Source organism: Myodes glareolus, chromosome 24 (assembly GCF_982192425.1).
Source record: "Myodes glareolus chromosome 24, mMyoGla1.1, whole genome shotgun sequence".
Lineage (NCBI taxonomy): Eukaryota > Metazoa > Chordata > Mammalia > Rodentia > Cricetidae > Myodes > Myodes glareolus.
In genome coordinates, this window is record NC_142049.1 from 2,397,155 (window position 1) to 2,420,254 (window position 23,100).

Consider the following 23,100-nt stretch of genomic DNA (forward strand, 5'->3'; position numbering starts at 1 on the left):
CTGAGACTGGCCTAAACCTACTACATCAAGACCCTGTCGTCTCAAAAGGAGAAGAAAAAATTGGGGGGGAGGGACAGGAGCGGGCGAGGAGTCCCTCTTGATAGAGGGTCTTATTCAAACCAGCTTCATTATAACCAGATAACCAGTCCCCCATTAATAATAATTATTATTACTGTTGTTATTACTATTATTAATTATTATTCTCTATTATTTGGTTTTTCAAGACAGGGTTTCTCCGTGTAGCCCTGACTGTCCTGGAACTCACTCTGTAGACCAGGCTGGCCTCGAACTCACAGAGATCCGCCTGCCTCTGCCTCCTGAGTGCTGGGATTAAAGGCATGCACCATCACTGTCCGGCTGCAGTGAGACCCCCCCATACCTTTACTTTGTGTTTAAGACATCTGAATGACTGACCTCAGGTCCTCAAGCTTGGCAGCAAGGGTCTTTACCCGCTGAGCCATCTTTCCAGCACCAGTTTCTGAGGCTTTAAGAAATAATTTGGGTCCAGGTGGTGGGAACGCACCACCTTGAATCCCAGCACTTGGGAGGCAGAGTCACCTGTGTTCATGATGCTCATGAAACACCTAGGTACTTGCACATTTTATAAAGCCTCAGATGTTTATAGCTAAATCAAACTCCAGATTAACTTCCTCTTTAAGTATTTATTTATTTAAGACACGGTTTCATGAAGCCTGGACTTGCCCACAACTGGCTGCATAGATGAGAACGGCCCTGAGTTCCTGATCTCCTGCCTTGGACTTCCAAATGCCGCTTCTTTAGGTGTGGGCCACCAGCCAGTCTGTATTTCTTCTTTCTATAAGGATATCACCCACCCTCTCTATGCTGAAAGAAAATTCTTACATGATGTAATCACACATATTTTCTTTTTATATATGTATATATTTATTATTATGTATACAATATTCTGTCTGTGTGTATGTCTGAAGGCCAGAAGAGGGCACCAGACCTCATTACAGATGGTTGTGAGCCACCATGTGGGTGCTGGAAATTGAACTCAGGACCTTTGGAAGAGCAGGCAATGCTCTTAACCTCTGAGCCATCTCTCCAGCCCCCACACATATTTTCAAAAAGATCAGTACATTGCTTAATTTCATATAAAACTGAAACATAAAAAACACATTAAAATAAGTATAGCTTGGGCATAAGGAAAATCTTCTCTACATAGTTCCAAATATTCCTGTGGTGGACAGAATGCCTTCTTGAGAGCAGTTAGGCCTCACACAGAAAACCCTCAAGATAGATATCTGATTAAATTAGGAAGAAAATATGCCCTTTGCCAGATGCAAAGTCAGTGTAGGTTTTACAGCAAACAATTAAGAAAAGTTTGCTAGTATTTTGTTGGTGTGTTTGGGTTTCATTTGTTTGTTTTGGTGTTTTGAGACAGGGTCTTGTGCTGTTGCCCATGCTGGTCTCAAACTCTTTGTAATACCAGCACTCTCAAGCTGAGGCAGGAGGATTGCCTGAGTTCTAACCCAGCCTAAGCTACAGGGCAAGTCTCCAGAAACAAAACGAAGCACTGTTAAAATATCAGTATAACAGAAACCAAAAGGCACTTGGGACCGACCATGAAAAGACTTATACAAAAACAGCAATATGTTTGACGGTGTTTTTAAATATGTAAATTAATATCCAGAGACACCATGTCATCAAGTTGCAGCCAAACCTCTGATTCACTGGATTCTCATCACCAGAGACAGGGACAATTATGGTTTCCCTTTGGCAGAGGTGAGGACCGATGCCCAGGTAGGGAAGAAACTTCTTCAAGATCACAAGGGTCTACAGGGAACTGGGGACTAAGTACCCTGCCCCCTGCCTGTTCCTGGGCTTTGACCAACCCCGCAGCTCCCACACTTGCTGTCTGTCAGTCACCCCGTGAGCTGAGAGCTGCTGCCAAGGTCAGAGTCCAGCCGGGAGCTTCAGAGAGGACGCAGACAGCAATTTGGTTATCTGTTGTCTTTATAGGGTCTGAACGGCTGCTGGCCTGGCCCTGCCTTTGCCTTATATGTTGGGAGAACTGCCAATCCCTCAGCAAATCAACACCCTAACAATGTCTTCTGAGAGAAAGGTCCTCTCCACCCTGGGACAGTCATTTCAGACTAATTCTGGTCGGTGCAGGAAGCTGCTCCCCACCCCCACCCCCAGCCTGCACCTGCCAGAGAAGGACTGACACCTCCATTAGCATTCCCTCAGCACGAGGCCACATTAACCCCACCGCTCCCCAAGAACACAGACACATTTTTAAAATGCCACTCTTGTTCTTTATTCTCCTCCTCAACAGTTTGACACAAGGTAAAGGACTGAGTGGAGATTCATGCATGGCCTGTGTGGGCCTCGGCTGCTGGGGCAGGGGGCTGAGCAGACTGAGTAGTAGACGGAAGGACGGGGACCCCACCTGAGGGAGGAAGAACATGACAGAATTAGAAGGGACCTGGGATCTTGTCGGGATGAATGGGGCGGAAGGGTTCTTGGGTTTCAAGTAGGTTGATTCCTAGAAGGTGGGTGTGGTGTAGAGGGCAGGGTGGGGTGGGGGGTACAGGGAGCAGGTACTTGACAGGCCAGAGACAAAGGCTGGCTGGCTTAGACTTTGGGGGTTATGACTAAGGATGTGGGATCCAGCAGGCAGAGCCCATGAGTTAGAGCTTAGAGAATGTCCAGTACCTGTGTTGGACGGTGAGGGGTTCCGGGACACTCTAGAAGTTCCTGAGGGACACAGAGGTCCCTGACACTCACACTGCCTGGGTGCTGAGACTCCAGGTAACAGGGCCCCTGATCCCAACTCACGGTGTGTTCCGCAAGTGGTGTTGTGCACTGGTACTTTATCCTGTGCTTTTGGTTTTCAGGGTGCTAAAGCATGGAAGCTTCCATGGGACTCACAGGCGTCCTCTAAATGAGCCTTGTTATCTGCAAGTCTCAAGGTACACCAGATCTGCCTCTCCCCGTACCCCTTGTGACCCACTCAGACCCCCTCAACACCCCATGCAGCCACTTACCTCCTCCTCGTACTGAGCAGCTCACACAGAGTGGAGTCAGAGCCCAGGCTGGAGAGAGGACTGTGGACACTTCTACCTGCCAAAGATGGGGGCACGGATGGGTGTTCCCACCCTAGTGTGGCTGTCCAGTGCTTTGAAAAGCAGTATGGCAGCCCTTCAGAAATTAGCGTCATTGCTAGGGTGTAGTGGTACAGACCTGATGCACACCAGCTGTGCCCACACCTGCTGTGCCCACGCCTACACAGAGTTCAAGGTCATCAGACTGTGCCACGCCTACACTTAAGACAACAAATAAAATCCTAGCAGGTGTGGCAGGGCAGGCCTGAAATCCCAGGGGTCAGTGTTGGGTCCAGGGGGGTCGCACAAAGATGAGAACACCACCAAGTCTAATAAACCAGAAGCAAACTTTATTCCAGAAACCAGATCCTAGGAAAACCAGAAGCAAACTTAAAAATAAAAAATAAAAATAAAACACCGCGGGGCACAGAAGCTTATCAGCTAGCTGAGACCACAGCCAGAAATGGTGTTTGTTAGGCTGTGGCAAACGGCTGGTTTTTGAACCTCCTTTTTATAGCAGGGGCACCAGGCATTATCCCTGAACCAAAGAATTTTACAACCTTGTCCTGACCCTTGGGTTGGTCAGCGGAGACCCTAAAGAGGGGAGTGAGTGCTAGTGTCCATGAGTAATTAGGCAGCCATCATGAAATATGTTTCAGGAGAGACTACAACGAAAGTCTCTAATTGCAAGAAAACATATATCTTTAGCAATTCGTCAGAAAGGGGGCTGCTTGTAACACTAGAAGGTTAATAAATTAGGATTCTTGGACTGAGAACTTAGAAGAAAAGTCTTTCATATTATTTTTAGGTAAATTGACTGCCATACTTTACAACTTTCATTATCAGAGCTCATTAAAACCTTCTTTTATTTATCCACTGTCTCCTGGTATCCCCGAGTACAAACTGAGGTCATGCCTCTCCTCTGGTAGTGCCAGTCTCCCATAACAGAGACAGTGTCTGACTCAGAGGTCACATATCTCTGTCTCCTAAGGGTTAAACTCAGTTCACACCTACTGTTTGTTAAGGACAGTCAAGACACTACCCTCAGTTTACAGGGAGATGCTCTGGCCTTGTAATAAAAAAGTCAGTTGTAAATAGCTAACGTGATGGAGATTTTCCAGGCATCCGAGAAAGTAATCCCTGTGAAGATTGATCTGTGATCTGCTGGGAAAGTTGTTGATAGTTTACTTAGGTTTACAGCTTTATGTGTCCTTCTTCCTACATCCTAAACTTCTGCCTTCTAATCTTTAGTGTCTATATTTCTATTTCTATATTTTTATTCTTGTCTTCAGACCTTTCATTTCCCCCTTCGGATTTGTGACTAATCAAATCTTTGATTAGTTTTTAATTAAAGTCTCTGACTTGGCCTTTTCCAACCTAGTTTGGGGACAGGGACGATGTATTCTTTTCTGTAGCTGCTTCAAGCTGAAACGGGGCGTAGATGTTTAGGGCCCAGAAAAGCTGGAAGGCCAGTCAAAGGTAAAGAGGGAATAAAGGGCACTAAACAGGAAGGTCTGAATTGACCCAGCTGGAGACAAGCTGCATTCTTGTCAACTGGATCAGTCCATGTCAGCCTGTAGCAATTGCTGGGTTTATAGGTTGTAGTCAGCAGCTGATGCTTGGATGTGTCTGTCAGTCAAGTGGAACCCTGCTAAAACAGATATAATCAGAGACAAATATTAAAATTTAGGAATTTAAAGGAAAAATTACATTTGAAACCTTTAGAAAAATGGGCAAAGTCTTAAGACAGGAGAGGGAGGGAGATATCCTTAGTATCAGACAGGTAGGAACTTTAGGTTGTACTTATCTGGAGTCCTTTTGATCTGTGAGACGTGGATTAAGTCTCAGGGCTTCTTTGGTTCTCCGAAGCTTGCACGAATTTTTAAGTTTATGAAAAAATATCAACATCTCCTTGTTTATGATCTGTATTGATATTTACATTGCAGAAATGGCAGTATACTCATGTCAGAAATGAATCTGGTTGAAAACGTTAACATTTTTTATTCAGAAAGCTGTGACAGATTTTTTTAAAGTTTTGCATCATAAAACAACTTTTATTTATTTATTTTTTACCAGTAGGTACAGGTCATTGACCATTGAGAGCAGTCATGTAAAGTTCTTTTGAACAAAAGAATGATAAGAAGTTATATTGAAATCTGTTTTGTGAGTTTTTTCTCTGTCTCTCTGTCTTTTCCTCTTTCTCTCTCTATCTCTCTGTCTCTCTGTCTTTTTCTCTTTCTCTCTCTATCTCTCTGTCTCTCTGTCTTTTCCTCTTTCTCTCTCTATCTCACTGTCCCTCTGTCTTTTCCTCTTTCTCTGTCTCTCTGTCTCTCTGTCTTTTTAAGCTATTAGTCGTCAAACAGCATCAGAGTTCTGAGAGGAATAAATTTTACCTGAGGTATTGACGTTAAAAAAATGACAGAGACTTACTTGCTGGCTGCCTAGACAGCTACCCCAGGGTCCTCCATGGTCTTTCAGGGCAGGTGAGAAGGCAACATCCCTCTTCAGGCTGGCAAAGTCCCAGAACATCCCATAGACTTCTGTGGAGTAAGGACTCATGGGAGGACCAGCCTACCTTTTGCCTTAGGCAACTCAAGGCAGTCAATTTCCCAGTGCCCACATCCTCCACCATCTGAAGAGAGTCTTTGCAGTAGTTGAGGTGAAAGGCAGGTTTTCCCAGTGGGTAGTGCTGCCAACTTTGAGCCAGTTTTGAGTAGATCTTCTTCTGTGCCCATCTGTCTTCTTTGGAGGAAATAGAGGAGCTGTCTGGAGCTGGCATGTCTCTCATTATAGAAAACTTTTTAGTAAAACATTTAAATGCCATTTTCTGCCGATCTCTGAGCATTTGAGGACTGTCTATTAGCTATATCTGAGCAGACAACCCTTGCCATCAGCTATTTGTCCTAAACATACAGGGGACTAGGTAAGGCTTATCTCTGCAATTAATCATATCAGTCCTTAGCATGACTATGACCAACAGCTTGTCATTTATAAGTTGACTTTTAACTTGTATGTCTTAACAGTCTATAACATATTGAGACTGTCTCCTGAGAAGGCAAAGAAAAGCAATTATATCAGACAATGACCAGAACATTTAGAGGTAAATTTCAAGCTTGGGCAGTCAATAAGGGCTACAGCCAATACATATTGAACACAGTTAATTCATACATTAGAAATGAACAGTTAGTGGCCCTGTTTATGCATTTAAACCAGACAGAACTTTTCTTACTTTTTCAGTTGAAGTTTTAGGCGGGGGAGGGGCTGCAGGCCATTTGTACTTTCCTGTTGGGTCTGCTCTGCAGCTGCTCTGCTCTGCTCTGGTGTTTCCCGCTGTGTGGCTTTGGAGCAGGAGTCATTTTGTGAGACCAAAACCAACCATCGTCCAGGAGAGGCATCTGACGGTGGCCATCCTTGGTACCTGGCTTTGTAGTTGTCTCTGCTTCCCTCTGTTCTCCTGGCTCCTCCTTGGCATTTGAGTCTGAGACTGCAGTACCTGTGGGGGAGGGGCGATCCTCTCCCTGGTTGTCAGCAGTGCTAGCACAGACAGAAGCCTGCTGAAGCTTCGACTCCTGAGGCCAAAAGGGGCAGGGAAGGCTGGAAAAATTCTACTGTTAGATTTCTGAAATCCTGGAAGTGAGAGAATAGGATCTGAAAGGGTCTGAGGCTCAGAGGAACCTCCTGGTATAAAGACTGATAATCCTTTAAGTCTCATTGTAGGGCTTTGTATAAGACAGTTGGGAAATTTTTAAATTCTTGTGGCAGGCAAATTTAGGTGAGCTGACCACCAAAGCCCCGATCTTGGTCATGCCATTCAAAAGCAAAAGGCAGCTAACTCTTGGTTTCAAGAAGTAGGCTGAAGAAGGTGTCCTTATGATCTAGAACTGCACACACTTGAAACTCCGAGGAGAGGGGGCTTAGGAGATTATAGGAGTTGGGGACTGTAATATGAATGTCTTTAACCCATTTGTTAATCTCCCTAAGCTTTTGTACGGGTGGAAAGTCATTGGTCCCTGGCTTTTTAACTGGTAGAAGCAGGGTGTTCTACAAAGACGGGCAAGGTATCAAGATTTCGTGTTTTAGGAAATGATTCATATATTTAGTAATGCCCAACTTGGCCTCTGGGGTCATGGGGAACCGCCTCATCCTCATCTGTTGGGCATTAGCTTTTAAGGTGACTACAACTGGGGGCTCCTGAATCATTAATCCTGGTGGATTAGTTTCTGCACACACTCCTGGGATGGAGCGCCGGAGTTCAGCTATTAGAGGAGCTGCCTCTCAAGTGAGAGTCTGTTAGGAGAGCCTGTATTCTTTCAGATCTAGGCAGAAGGCATAGACTTCGGGCCATGGGGAGATCGTCAACCCCTTCCCAGTGAAATGAATTTGGGCTTTTAGCCAACAAGTTTCTTTCCAGGAGGAAGTAAGACATTCAAGGATAACTATGAAGGAATGGGTAACTTTCTTCCTTCCTAAATCCACTGTCCGTTTTGTGGTCCATGGTTGTAAGGCGGAACCGGCAGCTCCTTGGACCCAAGTCTGTTTGTCTGATAGAGGACCCAGTGGAGTTTTTAACACTGAATGGTGAGCTCCAGTGTCCACTAGGAAATCAACAGATTGCCCCCAAACTTTTAGGGTTACTCAAGGTTCGAGGAGAGGCTTCGAACCCTCCCCTTTAATCATCTGGATTCATTAATCCCAGGGTTTTTTGTCCCCTCTTTGTGAGCATTTCATTTTCCAATCCCCCCCCCTTTTAAAACACATTAATCCTTTCTTAAGGAGTAGTGCCCGTTGACTATTTGGGACAGTCTGTATTCCCTCTGCTCATCAGGCCCCCAGTTCTTATCTGCCAGTAAGACTTTTGCCAGTCCCAAACTTGCTTATCCTCAGGTGTTTCTCTGTTGTTGTAAACCTTAGTGGCAATAGCAATCAATTTAGTCAGATTTTTACCTTTAAGTCCTCTGAGTTGCTGAAGCTTCCTCTTAATATCTGGGGCTGCTCAGTTGACAAAAGCCAGGTTGACTGCCATTTGGTTCTCAGGAGTCTCAGACAGATTGGTGAGCAGTCTAGCAGGGGCTCGAAGACCATCTCTTAATGACTGCCTCATCGTTAGTTGGTCGACCATCTCATCCTGGAACGTGCTTACAGCATTTTTGCTGAATTCTATCTCTTTCTTCAGTGGTGAACATTATCTGGAGAAATTGTTGGCAATCCAATCCCCAGGTCGGGGAACGTGTAAACAGGACAGTATCTAGCTCTTGAGATTTCTCAGTAAAGGAAGGAGTCTGAAGATTCCAGTTATACAGATCACTGGTTGAAAGAGGAAATAAACCAGGCAGGGGCTGCCATCCCCATCAGGAGGTCCCACAGTGCAGAAAGGGAGAGCAGAAGACACCACCGCCCATCGCTGACCACCTGTGGCTTCCCTGAAAGAGTGCTAAAGAGGCTCAGCTCTGAAGTAGGAAATTGGGGGAGCACGGGAGGGCGAAGTGCTCTGCAAGGGAGCAGAAGGTCTGAGTAGCTCCGGCTTCACAAGGGCTGCAGACAGCTGCAGCAACCTTCCTGACATCCTGGAGAAAGGGCAAGGTCCAGGGGGACTTAGGTTTAGAAGAAGCTTTTCCCATAGTGGAAATTGTTTCACACATAACCATAACGAGAAGACTGACAACAGACATGACATGACATGAAACAAAATTGACAAGACATCGCTGCGCGCAGGGTCACGTGATCCCATACCAGTTCCAAAAGGCCGCACCTCACGACCTAATGGCCAGAGGAGGAATAAGAGCGTCCCCTATTTTCCCCCGGCTCTGAGATTAGAAGCGCGTCCGCTAGATCTCCTTGAGCCTCCAGACTGTCCGGACACCAGATGCCAGAACCTTACCAATTGGTAACCACAGAATAATAAAGTTTGCCAAAAACCAGAGACTTGGGTGTTCCCTCAAAACCAGGTTTGCGCTTCCCCGTACGGGCCACCAAAATGTTGGGTCCAGGGGGGTCGCACAAAGATGAGAACACCACCAAGTCTAATAAACCAGAAGCAAACTTTATTCCAGAAACCAGATCCTAGGAAAACCAGAAGCAAACTTAAAAATAAAAAATAAAAATAAAACACCGCGGGGCACAGAAGCTTATCAGCTAGCTGAGACCACAGCCAGAAATGGTGTTTGTTAGGCTGTGGCAAACGGCTGGTTTTTGAACCTCCTTTTTATAGCAGGGGCACCAGGCATTATCCCTGAACCAAAGAATTTTACAACCTTGTCCTGACCCTTGGGTTGGTCAGCGGAGACCCTAAAGAGGGGAGTGAGTGCTAGTGTCCATGAGTAATTAGGCAGCCATCATGAAATATGTTTTAGGAGAGACTACAACGAAAGTCTCTAATTGCAAGAAAACATATATCTTTAGCAATTCGTCAGAAAGGGGGCTGCTTGTAACACTAGAAGGTTAATAAATTAGGATTCTTGGACTGAGAACTTAGAAGAAAAGTCTTTCATATTATTTTTAGGTAAATTGACTGCCATACTTTACAACTTTCATTATCAGAGCTCATTAAAACCTTCTTTTATTTATCCACTGTCTCCTGGTATCCCCGAGTACAAACTGAGGTCATGCCTCTCCTCTGGTAGTGCCAGTCTCCCATAACAGAGACAGTGTCTGACTCAGAGGTCACATATCTCTGTCTCCTAAGGGTTAAACTCAGTTCACACCTACTGTTTGTTAAGGACAGTCAAGACACTACCCTCAGTTTACAGGGAGATGCTCTGGCCTTGTAATAAAAAAGTCAGTTGTAAATAGCTAACGTGATGGAGATTTTCCAGGCATCCGAGAAAGTAATCCCTGTGAAGATTGATCTGTGATCTGCTGGGAAAGTTGTTGATAGTTTACTTAGGTTTACAGCTTTATGTGTCCTTCTTCCTACATCCTAAACTTCTGCCTTCTAATCTTTAGTGTCTATATTTCTATTTCTATATTTTTATTCTTGTCTTCAGACCTTTCAGTCAGGAGTTCAAGGTCACCCTCAGTTATGAAAATTTAAGGCTAGACTGGACTCACGTAAAATCCTGGCTCAGCAGTCAAGAGCACTGTCTGCTCTTCCAGAGACTTGGGCTCCATTATCAGCACCCACTTGGTGACTCAGAGCCATCTGTAACCCCAGTTCCAGGGGCCCCAACGCCCTCTCCTGGCCTCCAAAGGCACAAGGCATGCCTGTGTTGCAGACATGGGCAAAACACCCATGCACATAAGATGATAATAAAAACAGATTAATAAAAATGAAAGTCAAACATGTGGCAGTGGGGATGCAGTCCATGTGAGAGCATGTGCAATCCATGTGATAGCATGTGAAATCCATGTGAGAGCATGTGAAGTCTATATGAGAGCATGTGTGATCCATGTAAAAGCATGTGCAATCCATGTGAGAGCATGTGCTGGCCAGGCTGGAGATGCCGAGTCCCACTTCAAACACCAAACAAGCACAGACAAGCAAACCCACAGGAGTTACTCCAGAATCACAATCCTGCCTAGACGTTCCTGTGAGAGCCAAAAACGTGCATCGTTCCTCACAGCAGCCAAAATCTGTGCAGGGCCCAGATGCCCAGGGACGGATGAAAGGATAAACGAAATCTGCATATCTTCACAATGAACTATTATCCAGCCATAAACAGGAAGAAAGCCGATTCACACTGCAACATGACAACGGTATGCTTGGTGAAAGACTGCAGAAACAAAAGGCCACACGCATGATTCCATTATAGGAAACATCTATCAAGTCCAAAGGGACAGAGTGGATTTGCTGTTGCCTGGGGCAACTCCAGGAGGGATGGGGCATGGCTGAGGGCCAGTACTAATGTTCTCTTGGGCTGACGAACATGTCCTAAAGTTCACTAGCAGGGATGACTGTCAATTTAAGGATATTAAACCACTGGATTTTATACTTTAAAGAATTATTGCTGGGTGGTGGTGGTACACATCTTTAATCCCAGTGCTTGGGAGACAGAAGCAGGTGAGTTTAAGGCCAGCGTGGTCTACAAAAACAAGTTTTAGGACGGCCTGGGCTACACAGAGAAACCCTGTCTCGGAAAACCAAAAACAAAACAGCAAAACAGAATAACTATTTAGTGTTGGGCCGTGTGCACGCTAAGCTAATGTTCTCTACCGCTGAGCCACAGCCCCCCCCCCCCAACCCCCAGACCTGTCTCTAAAGGGTGATTCTGATGATAGTGATATTGTATCTCAATAATTAAATATTTTAAAGATTTAGTTAGAGAAATGTCACTTCCTCTTCCCTGTTCTCCTGCTCAGTTGCTCAGGTCTCCCTACACTCTCCACCTGCCTGCAGGGAATCAATCCACCTCTGTGTTTGTCCTGACTTCCTCGGCACAGGTGAGCCACATTGTTCTTAGGTGTAAAAGGCAGGGCTTTTTATTTATTGACTTTTTTGAGTCAGAGTTTCACTGCATAGCTCAGGCTGGCCTTAAACTTGAGGTGATTCTCCTGCCTCAGCTGGGATGATAGGGAAAGCACCACCATATCACTGTTATGTTTGGAATGAGGACAGACCTCATAGATTCACGGATTTGAATAGCTGGTCCTCAGCTGCCAGAGCTGTTTGGAAGGATTAGGGGGCGTGGCTTTGCTGCAGGAGGCGTGGCTTTGTTGCAGGAAGTGGGTCACTGGAGGATGAGTGGAGGATGAGGTTTCCAAATCTCAGTAGCCTGCTTCTTTCTCTCTCTCTCTCTCTCTCTCCCTCCCTCCCTCCCTCTCCCCCTCCCTCCCTCCCTCCCTCCCTCTCCCCCTCCCTCCCTTCCCTTCCCTCCCTCCCTCCCTCCCCTTCCCTCCCTCCCTCCCTCTCCCTCTCCCTCCCTCCCTCCCTCCCTCTCCCCCTCCCTCCCTCTCCCCCTCCCTCCCTCCCTCCCTCCCTCTCCCTCCGTCCCTCCCTCCCCTTCCCTCCCTCCCTCCCTCTCCCTCTGTCCCTCCCTCCCCCTCCCCCCTCCCTCCCCCTCCCCCTCCCTCCCTCTCTCCCTCCTTCCCTCCCTCCTTCCTACTTGGGCATAAGCATGTACATTCTCAGCTACTGCTGCATCCTACACTCCCCGTCATGATGGTCAGGGACCCTAACCCTCTGGAACTGTAAGCCTCCAATAAACTCTCTAAGTTGCCTTGGTCTCTTCACAGTGGCAGAAACGTAACTAAGACACCCATCTTAGACATCTTATTTTTAGCCTTTCGTTTTTCCCCCCCCCTAGGACTAGAAGCCAAGGCCTGTGCGTGCTAAGTAAGTTCTGTACCACTGAGCCACATCCCTGGTCTCAGCTGACTTCCAATATCCAGATGATATTCATACACAATATGAATAGTATTTCAGAAAAGGAGGGAATTACGGGCAACCCAAAGGCCATTTTGTCCTCCACACTGGCTTTTCATGGCATCTGACTTCATCCTCCTCTGTGGAGTGCCTCTAGCAGGCATTCCCAAATAGAAGCCGATTGTTTCTGAAACAGAGTCTCCCTGTGTGAACCAGTGTGGCTGACTGGGAACCCTGTGCGTGAATATGCACGTGGAGGGTAGAGGTCAGAGCTGGGGTTCTCACCAACCTGCTTTACTTTCTGAGCAGGGTTTCTCAGGGAACCTGGCGCTCACCTCTTCAGCTGTGCTGACCAATGAACTCCAGGGATTTGCCCGGCTCTGCTTCCCAGGGGTGGGACTACAGGCTCAAGCCATCACACACGGCTTGTTTTCTTTCTTGCTGGGAATCAGAATCGAGGTTCTCATTCTGCACAGCAAACGCTGTACTGACAGCGCCAGCTCTCCAACCCCTGACTGATCTTTCGATCTTCCCGCCTTGGTCTCCCAAGGGCTGAAATCACCATCTCACCCAGCCCAACTACAACTTCTGGATTTTTTTTTTTTAAAGACTTATTTATTAAGTATACAGTGTTCTGTCAGAAGAGGGCAGCAGATCTCATTATAGATGGTTTTGAGCCACCATGGGGTTTCTGGGAATTGAACTCAGGACCTCTGGAAGAATAGCCAGTGCTCTTAACCTCTGAGCCATTTCTCCAGCTCCCAATTTCTGGATTTCTAACTGGACGCCTCGCCCTGCATTCTTGATCTCCGGCGAGAGCAAGATGGCTACATGCCACTGGCTAACATGGCTACCATAATGTCCCACCGCAAGACACCAGACATTCAGAGCCTCTATTTTGAGACACCTCACATGTTGAGAGGCTCTCTGCAGGCTTTATTTTGATTTTAGTATATGTATTTGATTTGGTAAATGTATGTTGTATGATGTGGGGGTGTTACATGCTGTGGCATGTGTGTAGAGGTAAGTACACCTTGGACATCGGTCCTCATCTTCCACCTGTTTGAGACATTGTTTATCGCCGGGTACAGCAGGCTGACTACCCTGCAAACATCTGGGAATTCTCCTGTCTCCAGCCCCAGCCACTGTGAGAGTACTGAGATCACAGGCACTGAGATCACAGGCACTGAGATTACAGGCACTGAGGTCACAGGCGCTGAGGTCACAAGGCTAAGATCACAGGTGATGAGGTCACAGGCGCTGAGGTCACAAGGCTGAGATCACAGGCACTGAAGTCACAGGTGCTAAGGTCACAGGCACTGAGATTACAGGCGCTGAGGTCACAAGGCTGAGATCACAGGCACTGAGGTCACAGGCGCTGAGGTCACAGGCGCTGAGATCACAGACGCTGAGGTCACAGGCGCTGAGGTCACAGGTGCTGAGGTCACAGGCACTGAGGTCACAGGCGCTGAGGTCACAGGCGCTGAGATTACAGGCGCACACCGTTGCATTTGGCTTCAGATGAGTCCGGTGGACCTGAACCGAAGTCCTCATGCTCACCCAACAAGTGCTTTATACACGGAGCCATCTCCTCAGCCCACTACAATAATAGCCCAGCAATTTGGTTGCTGGGATTAAAATCCATGTTAGTGGGGCTGGAGAAATGGCTGCTCTTCCAGAGGACCTGGGTTCAACTCCCAGCACCCACACGGCAGCTCACAACTCTCTGTAACTCCAGTTCCAGGGGCTTGGACACTGTCATACAGACATGCATGCAGGCAAAACAACAGTGCACAGAAAATCAAAAATAAATCATTGAATTTTTTTTTAAAAAGATAAAAAAAACCATACTAGTTCAGAGACAGTAATGCGCCATTATTACTTTTCTCGTTGCTCCAAGTACCTAAAAAAGAAGCAACTCAGGGAGGAAGGCCTATGTCGGCTTATAGTCTAAGAAGAGATATAGCCCAACTGTGTGGTGGTGGCGCACACCTTTAATTCCAGCCTTTGGGAGACAGAGGAAGGTGGATCTCTGTGAGTACAGCACTGGGTTTTCTCTTTAACGGGGGTAATCCTTTCAACAGCTGCTCTTGCATCTGTCTGGCCCGCAACTGTAAGCTCCCTCCTTCCCCCACTACACATTTTCATATCTTTCAGCCTCTCTTGTTCCTCCTCTCGCTGTAGACCTGTAGATAAGGGCAGTGAGCAGCAGCCATGATGGGGCCTGGAGACTTGTTGTGTCTCATCTTAGAAGTTCTTCTGCCAAACAAATTAGTCCACTCTTCTTTTAGTTTGGCTTCACTTAGCTTTTAGAACACGGGCAGAATGCACCAGAGTCTTCGTTGGAATGTAATACAAATGACTGCTAGCCCAGTTCCCCATGGAGTCTTTGTTCCGCTCTGAAACCTCATGAGCTGGGCCTCAAATATACACACTTCCTTGCCTTGGCGTTCTTGTTCTCCACACTCCGTCAGAAAGTCCGTTTGAACTCTGTTTACAACTTTCTAGGAGATTCTCTAATGCATAGCCCCAAGTTCTTCCATATTCCTCCTGCAAACCAATTCCAATGGCCTAAGATCCCCTGAATCAGGTTTATTATAATAAAAACCCTACTCATGATATCAATTTTCTGTATTAGTGACTTTTATCGTAGCTACAGCAAGCTGCTGTTTAGAAAAAGGTTTGTTTTAACTTACGATTTGAGAAAGGACACAGTTCACCAAGGAGAGAAGGGATGGTGGCAGGGTCACCAGATGGCTAGTCACCCTGAGTTCAGAGTTAGGAAGCACGCAGTGAGCAGGAAGTGGGGCTGGGCTGTATCATCTCAAGGCCTTCTCCAAGGGACTTTCTTTCTTCTGTGAGGTTTCACCTCGTGAAATTTCTACAGCTCTCCCAAACAACTGGAGACCAAGTGTTCAAACACACGAGCCTGCGGGGACACTTCACATTCAAACACAACACCTGCAGTCCCAGCACTCGGTAGACTGAGCCGGGAGAATCATTTGACTCTGGAATTCAAGGCCAGTCAAACTGACTAGGAAAGAAAAGAGGGAGAAAAGGAGAAAGGGAGGAAGGGAGGGAAGGAGGGAGGGAGGAAAAGAGGGAGGGGAAAGGATCATTATGAGTTTCACCTCGGAAACACTGTAACACTGTTACACAGAGCAACACTAATGATGGGGTTTCTGACTCTTGCAGAGACCATTCTGTTCCCAGGCATTGGTGAAAAGTGTGGCTCTCTGCAGAGCTAGGTAGAATGGGCTGGGTTCTAAAGACTCTGACAAGTAGAAGGGGCAGGGCTATCCCGGGAAGGAAAGAGTCCCCAGTAGCAAGTGGATTCAAACAGAGGTTGGTCAGCAGGTCAAGGGGCCTACAGAGATGGCCAAAAGGAGGAAGAGGAGAAGGAAGAGGAGGAGGAGGAGGAGGAGAGAGAGAGAGAGATCCAGGACAAGAATGAAAGGATCAGCATGGCTCTGGAGGTCTGGATCCCAATTCTACTGTTTACTAATTTGTGACCTGGGGCATCTCCCTGGGGTTTAGTCTGTCATTGGCTAAGTGGGGCTAATAACTGTGAGAATTCAATGGGCAAACACCTACCTTTCAGGCTCTTTAATGGCACCATTAGATGACTAAGCTTATAAAAACCAATTGGCAGGGGTCCTGGGGCCAACACAGGGGCAAAGAGGCATCATCCACCCCTCAGAAACCTTGTCGGGCACCCGGGCTCTTCCTGGCATGTCCTGATCTCCTGCTCCCCAGAGATCAGAGCCACAGCTCCCTCCATCAGGCTAGGTGTCCTCCACACATCACTGTCTCTCTAGGTTTCTTGTCTCACCTCTCAGGAAAGTGGAAGCTGCCAGAGGTGGGTTCTGAGACAGGCCTCCCCATCTAAGACACACTCTAAGGGGTCTGGGATGCTAATCAGACACATTACAGAGTATGCTTTACAAAATGAGGAGGCTGAGCAAGATGACAGGAACCCAGGGACCACCAGAAGGACTCCCCCACCCTATCAAGCCAGTCAACCTCCACAGCTGCCGGGTGGGTGCTGCAGGTTCTCTTGCCCACGGCCACACAGCTAAGGAGACAAGGCAGAACCCATGAATGTGACCAATGCACAACACCCCTCTTCTGGCTCCACACCCTGAGATGTAGAAGGGAACCTGAACATTCTCTGAATGCTGTGGTTTTGTGAAGAAGACACGCTTTTTCAGACACGCCCCCTGCTCTGTCTCAGAAGATCTGAGAGTGGCCCTGCCAGAGGCAATGCTGCCTGTTTCCCTGCCTGAAGACCTTGACTGAACCCTTTAACTTCTCTGTCCCTAGGGGCCACCTACTTCTCCTAGAGAGCCCACTCTCTAGACCAGGAAACTGGGACCACATCAAAGGACAAAGAACTTGCCCAGTAGCTGGTGGGAGAAGGCCTGGGTTCAGATCTGCTTTGTGGTCTAAGGGCTTCTGGGGCCCATTCTGGGAGTCTGGTTGTCACCAGGAAGCAGAGACTTGCTGAGGCTGTGTGGAGTCGGTGGAAGAGCTTTTCTGTGGGGGTAGAAAGAACATAAACCCTCACGGGCTTTCAGCCCAGTACCAGCCGTAGACCAGGGCTGGGAGAAACGAGAGAATATGCTAGTCTTGGAACACTGTTCTTGAGCGGTAGGTGACAGCAACATGCTTGAAAACTGTCAGTCAGGGAACCACTTAGGCGGTCAGGGACAAGGGTGAGGCCGAAGGCAGGACGATTGGGAGGCTGAGGAAACCGGAGAGACGAATGGACCCGGAGTGTCTTCCCTGCAAGGTGGGCCAGCAGCAGCCAGGATCTCGGCGGCCTCCCTAGTGTTACTGGAGTCCACAGTAATTCAAAACCATTGGCCACCTACCCCGCCTCTTCTGTGGGGTGACCCTGACCCATATTCTCTGCAGTTGGTCAAAAATGAGGACAATGAGGACAAGACCCCGGCTGTGTCAGGAGCCATGTTAAGATAACCACAGGCTTGTGTAAGCAAGTCCCCTGTTAAGCTCACACACACACCTTGCTATCACAAATTGTACCACAAGTTGTAAGTTCCCAGAATGTACTGTCACCCAAGACATAACCTCGACTTGCAAAAAGTCCTTGTTTTACCCCTGATCCCACCCCCACTTGTTTTTTGCTTTATTGTTTTGTTTTGTTTTTTTTGATTTTTCGAGACAGGGTTTCTCTGTAGTTTTTGGTGCCTGTCCTGGAACTAGCTCTTGTAGACCAGGCTGGCCTCGAACTCACAGGGATTCGCCTGCCTCTGTTGTTTTTTGCTTTAAAAGGGCCCCTACTTCCTTTGTTCAGGGTCACCACATCTGATCCTGATCTACCTGTGGCCCTAACTAGTTAGAAGTTCTGGGACCCTGCGGTGATGGAATAAGTTGCCTCTGCTCATTTAACTTTGGTGGCCTGGTCCTCAATATTCGCACAGTTCCCAGACTCTACAGCAGGACGCCACTCGCAGCCTACTGTTGGCAGCTTTGGTCATCCATAAATCCCTATGGCATTCCCCAAACTGTGCGGTGTGAATGGACATTACACGTCCCATTTTAGAGTAAGAAACCCAGGCTCCATGCAGTCCCATGCAAAAGGCCACGCAGAAAGAGCCCAAAATCTGGGCCCTGTAACTTCAGGTTACATCCAGTGCAGATAAGCGACCGAGACAGCATAGGGCCAGCTTTCCTTAACTGACTGGGACCCTCTGGGCAAGCCACCAGGGCCTATATTCCTCTTCTTCAGTCAAAATCTTGGGAATGGGTGTGGAGATACAGATGGAAAGGGAGGGGTGTTCGTCTCAGGGGTCCTCCCATTCCCAGTTGTCCTGCCTAGGCCCTGATGTAGTCTGTATGAGTTGCATACCCCAATTCAGTCACCATCTTCTGCCAGCACTTGGTAGGGCATGCAGATCCGCCAGGGCCAATGCCACACTGGGCAGCCAGCGCCCCGTGGTGCTCTCCTATCGCGGACAGCACTGGGGGTGGAAAGGAGGGTGCTGGGGCCAGGGCCACCCTCTCACTTCCTAGCCTCTGGAGACGCTGCCTCACCGGTTCGCATGCGCATTCAGCTGCTCGTCCAGGCTCCCCCACCCTCATCCCACCCCGGGACCACGCCTCTGCCTCCAATGGGCGGAGGCTTAGAGGCTGGGCGGGACAGAACGAAGCCCCTGGGTCCAAGCTCCAGTGCCCAAGGTCCAGCCCCAGCCCGCCCGCCTCCGGGACAGCAACTCCCCGCCTAGTCCCAGGCTGCAGCGCGGGCTGGTCCAGCCTCCGCTCCGGTGCCGGTGCTGTGACCTGCATCCCGGGAGTCCCGCTCCAGCTGCGGCGACGCGGCAGGTAGGAGGCGCTGCGCGGAGGGAGGCGTGTGCAAGCGCGTGTGTTAGTGTGCGTTTGGATGTGGTGTGTGTGTGTGTGTGTGTGTGTGTGTGTGTGTGTGTGTGTGCAGGTGCAGCGAGCAGCGAGGGCCCGTGCGTGCCTAGGCAGCACAAATCGGAATAGGGGCTGCACATCCCGCGGATTCAGGGCTGGGAGGTGAGCGCTGGCCTGCAGGCCTAGGAGGCGGAGCACCCCTACACACACACCTCCCCACCCCGAAGATCCGCCCGGACTCAGCCCCACCTCCACCCGCAGCAGCCCTGGGTGAGGGGCCTCCCTTGCCTCCACCTGATATTCCGTTGCTGTGCTTCTAGCGCAGAGGCTCTGGTATGTGCTTAGCATCGGACTCGACTCTTTCAAATCTTCCTTACAAGTCCCCTTTCCTGTCCCCACCTCTGTCCCCCTCACCCCAGTCACCTTCCAACCTTTCTAAGTGCCTCCATCCCACAGCTTGGAGAAGAGCATGAGGCCAATGACCCCATGCGCTCCTTCTTGGTCATGGTCCGCAGGTTGAATGGGGTCCTTCTCCTTGACTTTAGGGTTGGGTGTGTGGTACTGGGAGCAGGACGGGTCTGGCAGAGACTGACTCCCCACCCCCAACCCTCATGAATTGGGGTGTAGGAAAGGCCTTCCTAGGGAGCTCAGAGGTGGAGCACATATTAGTCTAGATCATTAACAGGTGCCGAATGTCCAGCTCTACGCTTAGCCTGCCCTGTGATAATATTCAACCCCAGACTTCTCACAGATGAGCCCCAGCCGCGGTAGGGAAGCCAGCCCCCCTCTAAGCCTTAGAGGCTAAGGTGACCCAGCCAGAATTGGCACCCAGGTCCCCAAGAACACAAGCTATGATCTTCTCTCTGTGCCAGAGGGTGGAGCAATCAGCCAGTGCTGAGGGCAGCTAAGTGTTCAGGGAGCCAGGGAGACCTTCCTGGGAAGCTCTGCCTTGGCAAGGGAGTGGGGGATTGAGACCTTCCATGATTCCTTTTGGTTCTCGCTACAGGCTTAGTGTCCAGGGTGGAGTTGAAGAAGACTAGGCGTGGGGTATGGTAGGCCCAACGGTGGCTGCCGCTGCCCCAGACTGGGTCAGAGCTGAAGCCTGGGTGGAGTTCGCCCTGAGAGGCTTCTCTTCCCATTGAGAGACTGGTGGGCCAGCAGATAACCCTAACTTGAGTCCTGAGAATAAGGCAGAGTCAATACCAGGCGGGGCCATTCTTGCCTGGGAACTAATAGGTTCATCCTCACAGGGACTGGGGAAAGTTCAGCAAGGTGAAGAAAGGGCCTTATAGTTGAAACTGTGAAACAGGCCACAAGCAAAGCACACAGAGATGAGAGGCTGCATGCCAGTCTGGAAGGGGGGTGTGTCGGACAAGGGCCTGCTCTGCTACTCTGGGGGTGAGGCTACTGGAGAGGTTCCAGCAGGGAGAGGCCCCACTTCCTCTCTCTTCTCCTCACCCGGGCTAGGTGTAACAGGAGAGGAGGGGATCTGTTTGGAGCAGGAGTGGAAGGTCCAGGGAGACCCTTACAAACCCCAATACTGTGTAGAAGCAGGTGGCTGCCTCCGGGATGGGATGTGGCCCAGAGAGGTGGGGCTTGGGCACTGCTAGCGGGAAACTTGTGGCTTTCGGTGGCACATCTGTGTGTGTTTCGGAGGCCTCTGCCATGTTTACCTACCCTACTTTCCCGGATAGCTCTCGGGATGACACCAAGATCCCATCCCGCAAAAGGAGGTCTTCCTTGGTGCCCAAACAGTGCTAGCGGATTACCCTCCACCACCCTCTTCCTGAAGGACCTGTCTTCTTCGTCCTCGAGACTGGCTCCTTGTCTTTCTACTTGCCCGTGCCCTTAAAGCAGAGAGCTGTCTTTGCCTGTGGCTCAGTTTCCCCTAGTGAGGCTAAATGCTGCCTTGCCACACACAGAGACCTAGGGATGCTGCTGCTGACCTTAGCTCTGGTCACTCTGCACTTTACGATGAGGTGTTTGGTAGCCAGTCAGCAGCCATTGTCAGTGAATCCCCTTCATTGAGGACAGAGAGACACATTTTGCGGCAAGAGGTGGACAGCAGTGTTTTTTTTTTTTCCACTCCTGACTTTAGTGAATGAGAGGACCTGCTGGTCACTGTAAAGGCCCCTGCTTAATGTTTTCTGTCAGACTGGCCAAGTCCTCTGGCCTCTCCACATCCCCCTTATCCCCGGGGAGAAGCAGGGGTAGAGCAGCTGAGGGGCACCCTACATATGTCTTGCATGGGTGTGAACCGCGGCTGTCTCCCAGTTACAGACAAGTAGCCCCATGTGTTGGGCGGCCACCGGCAGGCTCTCTGTAGCCAGTCCTGTGGATGAGTCTTCCTCTGCCTTATCTCTCAGTGCCTGTGGGGCCCCTTCCAACTACCCAAGTCCTCCAGACAGCCTCTCTGCCCTATCGCTTCTTGCTCTCCTACAGTTCCCTAAAGTCCCTAGGCTTGACCTCCAAGGCCCCCACCTCTATAGCGTGGTCTCTGAGCTGTGGTCCACCCTGGGGTTGCCTCAGAGCAGGCAGAACTGCTGGCTTCCTTTCGGCCTTAGGCCCTGTCTTTCCTTGCTCACTAAAGGCAAAATGGGCCGCACGCCTTTGGGGCACCAACCTGAACTTCATGGAGCCCATTTTTGAGCTCAGGTGTGAGTTTGTCGAATGTTTGCTGCCCAGTAAGGGTTGAGTTACCACGTCCTGTTGTCATTTGCTGGGACCATTGTGCTTGGGACCCCAGGCTTTCCAGAGCTGGTTGTGAGAGGTGACCTGTGAACATATTCTGTGGACTTATGTCTCTGTGGAGCGTGTGGTCAGGTATAGAAGGTGCCAGTGGCCAGAAGAGACCAGGCCTGATCATGGGCACTGGGTTACCCATCTCGGTCATGCATACACAGGTGTGGGAAAGGGCTGAGAGTCTGCTCATGTCTGCTCCTGACTAGCCAGTCCCTGCCTGGTGCCCTCTGACCCCTGCTGGGTGACCTGCCAGTCAGCCTGAGGTAGGGACTCCATGACTTCTCACTAGTGGTAGCAGGGAACTTCATGGTATGTTGGGGGGCAGTTGGGGCTGTAATGTCACCCTCCTCCGAGCAGGAGGGAACAGTTAGGCTCCATCACTCACCTTGTCCCCTGGCCCTCATCTTCCTCATCTTCGCTGAACCCAAAATGTCAGAAAGTCAGTGGCTTAAAACAGTGTGGATTTATTTCCACTGTCCTCGGATGTCAGAGGTGAGCCGTGTGGGACGAACACCCAGCCTAGAGCCTTCTCGTGGAGGGGGGCTCCATGGGGGAGTCTGGGCCTTGCCTCCTCCGGCTGCTGACATTCCTTGTGACTGAGTCACCCCAGTTTCTGTCTCTGTTTTTGTTTTCCTCTTCTGCCCTCGAACCTCCCTGTGCCTCCCTATTCCCCTGCTCTTATTTATGTTGTTTATCTGTCTATACACATGCCGTGGTTGGTGAGTGGCAGTCAGAGGGACAGTGTGTGTGGTTGTTTTACACCGTCTGTCTTTACCTGTCTTTACGTGTATGGCAGAGATGAGCTCTCCAAGTCGGAGGTGGGCATCAAGTGCCTTTACCTGGTGAACGGCTCGTTGGCTGCTCCCTCCCTGCCTTTTTGAGCCAAAGTCTCCTGTAGCTCAGAATAACATAGACCTTGAACTCCTCTTCCTCACGCCTCTGCCTCCAGAGTGTTAGGGACAGCAGCGTGTGCTGCCACATGTGGCTTCATTCATTCATTCATTCATTCATTCATTCATTCATTGTGGTGAGGGAGGACCCCAGAGCCTTGGACATACTCGGCAAGCACTCTGCCACTGAGCCACATGCCCAGCCCTGTGTCTCTCTTATAAGGACGCTTGCTTGCTATTACCGTTAGGACACATCCAGGATGCTCTCCCTATCTTTCTGCAAACCTTTAATGCTACATGAGGCCCACAGGGTTTAAGGATTCCCATATGGATAGCGTTGGGAGCCATTATCAGCCCAGGGAAGAACCTGATTGTTTTGTCTTGGCAGACACCCCCCTCCACCATCCCCACACCCCACTCTCTGGTACCTACAATAGCTGGTTCCCCTAGTCAAGGTCCCGGATATCTTATGAGTTTGTCTGGGAGGACTGAGTGTGTCCTCTGCCTGTTTCCTTCCTTTCAGGCAGGCCCGGTGCCCAGCCTGAGTCCACGGAAGCCAGGACTTCGTGACATTAGGAGAGAGGTCTGTGTCCCCATATCCCTGCGGTCACCCCAGTGACTGGATCCCATTCTCTAGGATGTGCTATGGTTTTAGCTCGTGTGAGATGAGCATTGCAGGTCACTGGACCCTCACTGGCACCTTTTTAAGAGACAAGTGAGCTGG

The 23,100-nt window shown here is 49.3% G+C and overlaps 1 protein-coding gene across 2 annotated transcripts in view; it reads left to right on the forward strand.

Moving 5' to 3' along the window:
- The first annotated feature begins 18,554 nt into the window (after positions 1-18,554).
- Capn5 (calpain 5) overlaps positions 18,555-23,100 on the forward strand; it is a 55,046-nt gene continuing 50,500 nt past the window's right edge. Inside the window, exon 1 of one of the 2 annotated variants that reach the window (XM_087901478.1) lies at positions 18,555-18,711. The gene's annotated coding sequence lies outside the window, so the exon portion shown is untranslated. Of the gene's footprint in view, positions 18,712-19,052; positions 19,078-23,100 lie in introns of those variants that run through there. The other variant, XM_087901481.1, reaches the window with a different exon arrangement.